The sequence below is a fragment of the Rutidosis leptorrhynchoides genome, chromosome 7, assembly GCF_046630445.1.
Source record: "Rutidosis leptorrhynchoides isolate AG116_Rl617_1_P2 chromosome 7, CSIRO_AGI_Rlap_v1, whole genome shotgun sequence".
NCBI lineage: Eukaryota > Viridiplantae > Streptophyta > Magnoliopsida > Asterales > Asteraceae > Rutidosis > Rutidosis leptorrhynchoides.
This window is the reverse complement of record NC_092339.1, coordinates 334,365,129-334,373,294: the sequence shown is the minus strand read 5'-3', so window position 1 is coordinate 334,373,294 and position 8,166 is coordinate 334,365,129.

Sequence of the window (8,166 nt, the reverse complement as noted above, 5' to 3'; positions counted from 1 at the left end):
AAGAAGCGCGTGTCTTTTTCGGAAGACTTTACTTCCTTTTAATGATGGAATTGATTCATCGTGTAGATCCATCTTTCTTACAGTAAATCAGGTAAAACTTTTTAGTTTAGTCCAAAGCAAAAGTATTTTCAGTTATTTGTACAAAAATATGTGGCATATGTTTAAGATAACTTGGTAATTTTTCCCACACTTGGCTTTTATTTTCCTTTTTATCGTCCTCTATTCCATTTTAAATGAATTTTAACATTTTGGTTTGTTTCTCAATTTATGTCCTTTTCGAGGTAACAATAATTTCGGTGTTATAACCTAGTTTTATTGTTCATAAATATGTATAAACATGATTTTGAGTTCATTTAATTGAAAATTTTTAAAAATTTTACTAGAATTGGGTAGTCAGTATATAAGACTAGGGCTGTTCTTTATTATCAGAGAGCACTAGATTCTAATACAACTACTGCTTTACTAGTATTTTTAATGGTAACCAAGTGTTTAAGATAAAAATTTTAAAATCCGAAAGAATTTAACCCCTTCCCACACTTAAGATCTTGCAATGTCCTCATTTGCAAGAAATCAGTAACAATTTAAATTATTGAGGGTGATTTGTGTGAAATTGATTAAATTTTTACCAAAGTTTCCAAATATATTGGCGTTTGTTTGCTGAATGATAAATGGTGCACATCATTTGTTCATTCCGTCTTGTTGTTATTTCACATATATTTTGCATCTTGTCGTCAAAATTAGTTGCTTTTGCTGAACTTAATGCCAGTCTTTGAAAATGCGTTGTTCTACCCTGTTGTGTACATAAGATAAACTGCAAACATATATACATATTTTTGAAGTTTGGTATATTACCCCACATTCAAAAATTATTAAAATCTAAGAATAAAAGTTAGACAATTATAAAAACTATTACAATATTAACAAAAGTATTAAACGTATCAATCATTACAAATTACAAAATAAATAAAACTAAGTAGACTAGGGATGATACTGGTACCAGTAGGGGTTCCAGGCATAACCATAGGTGCTATAGAATGCTTCGGCAGGGTTATACGTAGGATACGGTGGTTGCATCTCTATAGACCAGGGAGTGAAGATGGGTTTCGGTGTAGGAATATAGTTTCTACCTATATGTTGGCAATGAGCTATGATTTGGTTCTGATGAACTTGCCAATCTTCAAATGCTCTCTGTCTAGCATTTTCGTACTCCTGTGAAGCTATAAACCTTTGCATTTCTTGCATCTCATTTCCCCCTCCAACATTACCTTGCTGTTGGTTTCTCTCAACCTGTGGATGTCTACCATGATATTGTACTGCGGCGTTATTTCGCCTCTTCAAAACCTTCACACCATGGTATACATTTAAACCTATAGTATCGCGGGGTTCTGGTTCTTCGACTAATAATCCCCCCCGACTTATATCCACACCGAGATATTCACCAATCAAAGTAATAAAAATACCACCTCCTATTATGCTATGCGGTCGCATCCCCCTAACCATAGCTGATAAATAATAACCCACACAATAAGGTATACTTACAGCGCTTTGTGAGTCTCGAATACACATATGGTAAAACAAATCCTGTTCATTTACCTTTTCCTTGTTCTTACCTCTTTGTGTAATCGAATTAGCTAAAAACCTATGAATCACTCTTAATTCGGCTCTATCTATATCCAAATAAGAGTAATTTCCCCCTTTGAAACAGTGATGGCTTGTCATTTGACTCCACACACCGTGTGTATCAAAATTTTCATCTATCTTTCTACCGTTTAGTATCAACCCTCTACAATCGGCAGATGCTAACTCCTCAGGCGTATATATACGTAAAGCCTGAGCCATGTCTAGTAAAGACATGTGGCGCATCGAACCTCCTAACAAAAATCTAATAAATGATCGGTCGGTTAAACTAGCTACCCGATCATTTAATTCTATACTACATAACAATTCTTCACACCATACTTTATATACAGGTCTACGCATGGTGAATAAACGTACCCAGTCATTAAAAGTAGAATTACCATACCTCTGTACAAGTAATTCCCTAATTGGCCCGGCCAATTCTACAGCTTCTAAGGGTCCCCATTCTATGACCCTCGGTACCTCAACAACCTTAGAATGAAGAGTATGCAAACCCCTTTGGTATTTTGGATAATCTATCCAAAGTCTGTCAAATCTCAGGTTCGGGTGCAACTCTTCCAAGTGCATATCAGAAAAGGTCATGACTGGATGAGGTATATCCTGCTTATAGTAGTTATCCACCTCCTGTTGTTCCGCATTCTCAGCAGGAGCATTGCGAGCTTGGGATGAAGATTCACCCCTTTCAGTCTGCAAAACACATCAAACACAATTTTTGTGCATCCAAATATGCATTAGTGTCAGCAAAATCATCAATCAAAATAATTACAATGACATGATCAATTTATATCAAACTTAAGCTCATTTTCACATTTTTATCAAATCTACACTTTTTCAAATAAGCATACACGAAAATGTTCGCCAAGTTCATAAGCATTCAATTCAAATAACATGTCAAAATAATCATTACTAGCAATTAAACAAGTTTCAAATGGCATTATCTTTCAAAAATCAAGTTCATGAATTTTTAGACTTGAAAAAGTCCACTTTAATTCTTAAAATCATGTTTAGGCTCAAAGTTTGGATCATTTAACTACCTAAACATGTTACACTACTTAATTTAGCAACAATTCATGACAAAAATCGGCCATAACCTGTTTATATCAAAAAGCCCCAAATTTGCTCAAGAACACAAACCCTAGATTACTCAAAATTTGAAGTTTAAGGCTTCTAATCATGTTAAACAGCATCAATCTAGGTTATACAAGCATAATACATAAACAATTTAAGCTTAATTACACTAAAAAGCATCAAAATCAAATTGGGGAAAAAATTGCTCAAGAACACCAAATTTCGGATTAAATGGTGTTTAGGTGTAGAAATTTACCGTTTTTCTTGAGTAATTCCTAGATAGCATCCTTCTCAACATGATTTTAGTAAAAGATTTGATGATTAACGGTTAAAAATTGTGATTTTGGGGGTTTTTTTTCGATTTTTTCGGGTTTTTCGCAGTGTTTTTTTCAGTATTTTTGGTGTGGTGTGTTGGGACTGATCAGTTCGGCTGTTTTATTTTTTTCTGTAATTTCATCCCTCCGCAAGTCGTGGCATTTAAGCCTTCAAACTCCGCGAGTCGCGGAGTTTGGTTTTTTTTTTTTTTTTATATATCTTATACTAATTAAAACAATTAAGTAATTAATTTTAAAATTTTGTTTCCCTTGTTATTTAGGACGAGGTCGTTTCGGATCGATGTCCTAGTCCGTCCTTCGACAAAATTTTAAAATTTGTTTTTTGTAGCGATTGTTTTAAAAGCTAAGATTTTTGGGTTTTTTAATGTTTTTGTCATACTTTAATTCAATAAGATTAAAAATAATGATAATAAAAGTTCTCGTCCCTCCCTTGGGTAAAGCAATTTCGGTTCAAAGACCTAGTCTTCAACTTACGACGAATTTTAAAAATCATATTTTTAACTTAATGAGATAAAGTAAATTTTTGTTTTTAAATTCACACAATTTAAATATAAAATTCAAAATTAATATTAAAAATTCACACCAAACTTAAAATTTAAAATGCATAAAATTAAAAATTCATATTTTACAAATAAAAAATTCACACCAATCTTAATTTAAAAATTCATATTATAAATTCACACCAAACTTATATTAATTTTTCAAATATTTACAATTTTAAATATATTGTTTTTACAAAGTTTACAATATTAATGTAAGATTTATATATTAATTTTAAAAACATGGTAAAAATAAAATTAAAAATCTTTTTGGCTTTTTATCCCACTTTAATCAATCAAATATTATCAAAAATATGCGCCCCTCTTTTCGGTAAAGTAATTTCGGTTCCAAGACCTAATTTAACTCATGACGAATTTTTGAAATATTTTGGGTTGATTGATTAAAGATATTTATGCCTTAAGAATAAACGTTAAATTTCGCAGTGATGTAATAAATTTTTGAATGATATCAATAATTTCGGTCGCCAAACCTAATTTTATTCAATACCAATTTAATACTTTATAGCGAACAAATTAGCGTTTATTATCAAAAGGTTAAAAATAAAAAAATAAAATAAAAACTGTACAGACATACCTGTGAAATAGATTTCTTAGTTATATGATCTATCCTATTCATAAGATAGTCGGTTTAATTGGTTTTCCATAGCTACATAGGCGTAACCTCGAGCATTCAGTGTCTTTTCTTCTAAACATATGAACGGTCCGTCTCTGCATAAAGTAACAAATTCAGTGTTTGAATAGGTTTGATTATTTGAACATTTACCTCCATGTGACCATTTTCCGCATTTGTGACATCTTTCTAGGTGTCGTGCTCTTCTTTTCGCTGCGGATTTTGATTTTCCTTTACCAAATTGTAACTTATTATCTTCGCATCTGGATTCTTTTCTAACTCCGTCCATTCTTTCTCTGATTACTAATACTATTTCACTCAGAAGTGTGTCATTATTACGTTTAGTGATCAAAGCGTGTAGCATTAGACCATGGTTTAGTTCACAGGCAGTCTTCATTTCGTAAAAACCTAAAAAAATAAAAATTCAGAATGGGGGAAGAAGACTAGTTCTTTAGGGTCTGCTAGGGAAAGACCATTCGGGTTCCATTTTCGAGAACTACACGAAAACAGACAATCTAACTCTAACAGAAATACATATTATCCTTTAAAGACTTGATTCTCCCCACACTTAGTTAGCTGTGGTGTCAAAATTGTGATTAACATTATTTTCAATTGAATCATCAACAACTTGTATATCTTTGACTTTTACTTCAATCCATTTGTTGATTTCCTCCGTAACTTTCACAAATTCAACTAACATTGCCTTTTCTTTTGACGATAAATTGGATATTAATCGGTTATATAACTTAAAGTTTCCTTTAATCTTAGCATCGTGAATCCGTTTATAAAGTTTCTTCGTTGAACTGTTAAAAATGGGTTCATCTAATTTCGTATCATCAACGGCATTCTTTGTGATTGGATCATCATTAAGTGTTTCTTCATCTTCCCCACACTTATGCGTTTTTATTGGCCTAACAGTTTTGGTTTGTGGAGATCTAAACTTTCGGTTACAAAGGTGATCGATGTATCACCATCCCTAAGTGTCATTCTACCTTCTCTTACATCAATGAATGCCTCGGTGGTTGCTAAAAATGGGCGACCTAGAATTAGAGGAACATCAAGGTTTTCCTCCATATTAATCACTATGAAGTTTGCAACAAAGGTCAAACTTCCCACGTTAACAAGTAAATTATCTGCTATTCCAACCGGGTGTTTAATGGTTTGGTCAAATGATTGAACACCTATTTTGGTTGGTTTTAATTTACCCATGCCTAATCTTTTGTATAAGGAAAGAGGCATAATATTTGCACTTGCTCCTAAATCTGCGAGTCCATTATATACAGCACCATCATTAAGTAAGCAAGAAATGATAAATTCACCCGGGTCTCCTGCTTTAGTAAGTCGAGTTGGTTTGTAAACTTTTTTCGGGTGTTCTTTCCTTGATTCTTTCATTTCTATTTGAATTTCTTGTTCACATTTTTCTTCGTTTCTTGGAATGGGATGTTTGTATAGGAATTCTTCTTCATCACTCAAATTTGAGTCCTCCCTATATTCCAGTTTTGATTTTTCATATGTTGTTGATAACATATTTATGTTTTCATTTTGAAGGTTTTCTTGGGTGGTGAAATTATGATTAACTTCATTGTCAACTTCCATCGGACCATGTATGTAATATTTAACTCTGTGACCATTAACTTTAAATTCAATTCCATTTGAATTTATTAATTCTATCGTTCCGTATGGGAAAACTCTTTTGACTATGAATGGTCCAGACCATCTTGATTTCAATTTTCCAGGAAATAGCTTGAATCGTGAATTGAAAAGAAGAACTCTGTCTCCTTCTTTAAATTCTTTTGAACTTCTGATTCTTTTATCATGCCATTTCTTCGTTCTTTCTTTATAGATTAACGAATTTTCGTATGCTTCATGCCTTAATTCTTCTAATTCGTTTAGTTGACTTAATCGTAGACGTCCGGCTTCATGTAAATCAAGATTACATGTTTTCAAAGCCCAAAATGCTTTGTGTTCAATTTCTACTGGAAGATGACATGCTTTTCCATAAACAAGTCTAAAAGGTGTGGTTCCAATTGGAGTTTTGTAGGCTGTTCTAAAAGCCCAGAGTGCATCCTCTAATTTAATGGACCATTCCTTCGGATTTGATCCTACGGTTTTCTCTAGAATACGTTTTAAAGCTCGGTTGGTATTTTCAACTTGTCCACTTGTTTGTGGATGATATGCGGTGGAGATTTTATGAGTTACTCCATATCTTTTAAGAACTTTCTCAAGTTGATTATTACAGAAATTAGTACCCCGATCACTTATTAAAGCTTTCGGTGTTCCAAACCTTGCAAAAAGACGTTTTAAAAAATTGACTACAACTCGTGCATCGTTAGTTGGGAGAGCTTGTGCTTCCGCCCATTTAGATACATAATCAATGGCTACGAGTATATATAGATTATTATGAGATTTTGGAAATGGACCCATAAAGTCAATACCCCAAATGTCAAATACTTCACATACTTGGATGACATTTTGTGGCATTTCATCACGTTGACTTATTTTTCCGGCCCTTTGACAAGCATCACAGGATTTGCAAAGAAGGTGTGCGTCTTTGTAAATTGTAGGCCAATAGAATCCAGCATCATAAACTTTTCTTGCTGTTAGTTGAGGCCCATAATGCCCTCCTATTGGTCCTGTGTGACAATGGTTTAATATTTTACTAGCTTCATCTCCAAATACACATCGGCGTATTATTCCATCGGGACAACTTTTAAACAGATGTGGATCTTCCCAAAAATAGTGTTTTATATCACTGAAGAATTTCTTTCGTCTTTGGTACGATAATCCTTTTTCAAGGAATCCACAAACTAAGTAGTTTGCATAGTCTGCAAACCATGGAATTTCTTTATAATGTATCTTCAATAGATATTCATCAGGAAAGTTGTCTTGTATGGCCGATTCATTTAGAACTTCTAATTCGGGATTTTCAAGACGAGAAAGATGATCAGCGGCGAGATTTTCTGCTCCTCTTTTATCTCGGATTTCAATATCAAACTCTTGTAAGAGTAAGATCCAACGGATTAATCTTGGTTTAGCATCTTGTTTTGAAAATAGGTATCTAAGAGCAGAATGGTCGGTATAGACCACCGTTTTTGCTAGAACGAGATATGATCGAAATTTGTCAAAAGCAAAGACAATAGCAAGGAGTTCTTTTTCAGTAGTTGTATAGTTCGTTTGTGCTCCTTGTAACGTCTTACTAGCATAATATATAGGTTGAAATCGTTTTTCAATCCTTTGTCCTAAAACGGCTCCCATTGCAAAATCACTTGCATCGCACATTAGTTCAAATGGTAGATTCCAATTTGGTGTTATCATGATCGGCGCATTAGTTAGTTTTTCTTTAAGAATATTAAAAGATTTGATACATTCATCTAAAAAGATGAATGGAGCATCCTTTTCTAGGAGTTTATTCATAGGAGTGGCAATTTTAGAAAAATCTTTTATGAAACGTCGGTAAAAACCGGCATGCCCTAGAAAACTCCTAACTCCTCTAACATTGGTGGGATGTGTAAGTTTAGCAATTACATCTACTTTAGCTCTATCCACTTCAATTCCTTCTTTTGAAATTTTATGTCCAAGAACGATGCCTTCTTTAACCATGAAATGGCATTTCTCCCAATTAAGTACTAGATTTGATTTTTCGCATCTAATTAGCATTCGTTCAAGATTAACTAGACATGATTCAAATGTATCACCGAAGACTGAAAAGTCATCCATGAATACTTCCATGCATTCTTCTATCATGTCATGAAAAATCGCCATCATACACCTTTGAAAGGTTGCAGGGGCGTTACAAAGTCCAAATGGCATGCGTTTGTAAGCAAAAGTACCATAAGGGCACGTGAATGTGGTTTTCTCTTGGTCTTCGGGTGCTATTGGAATTTGAAAATATCCGAAAAATCCATCTAGAAAACAATAGTAACTATTTCCGGCTAATCTTTCCAACATTTGATCT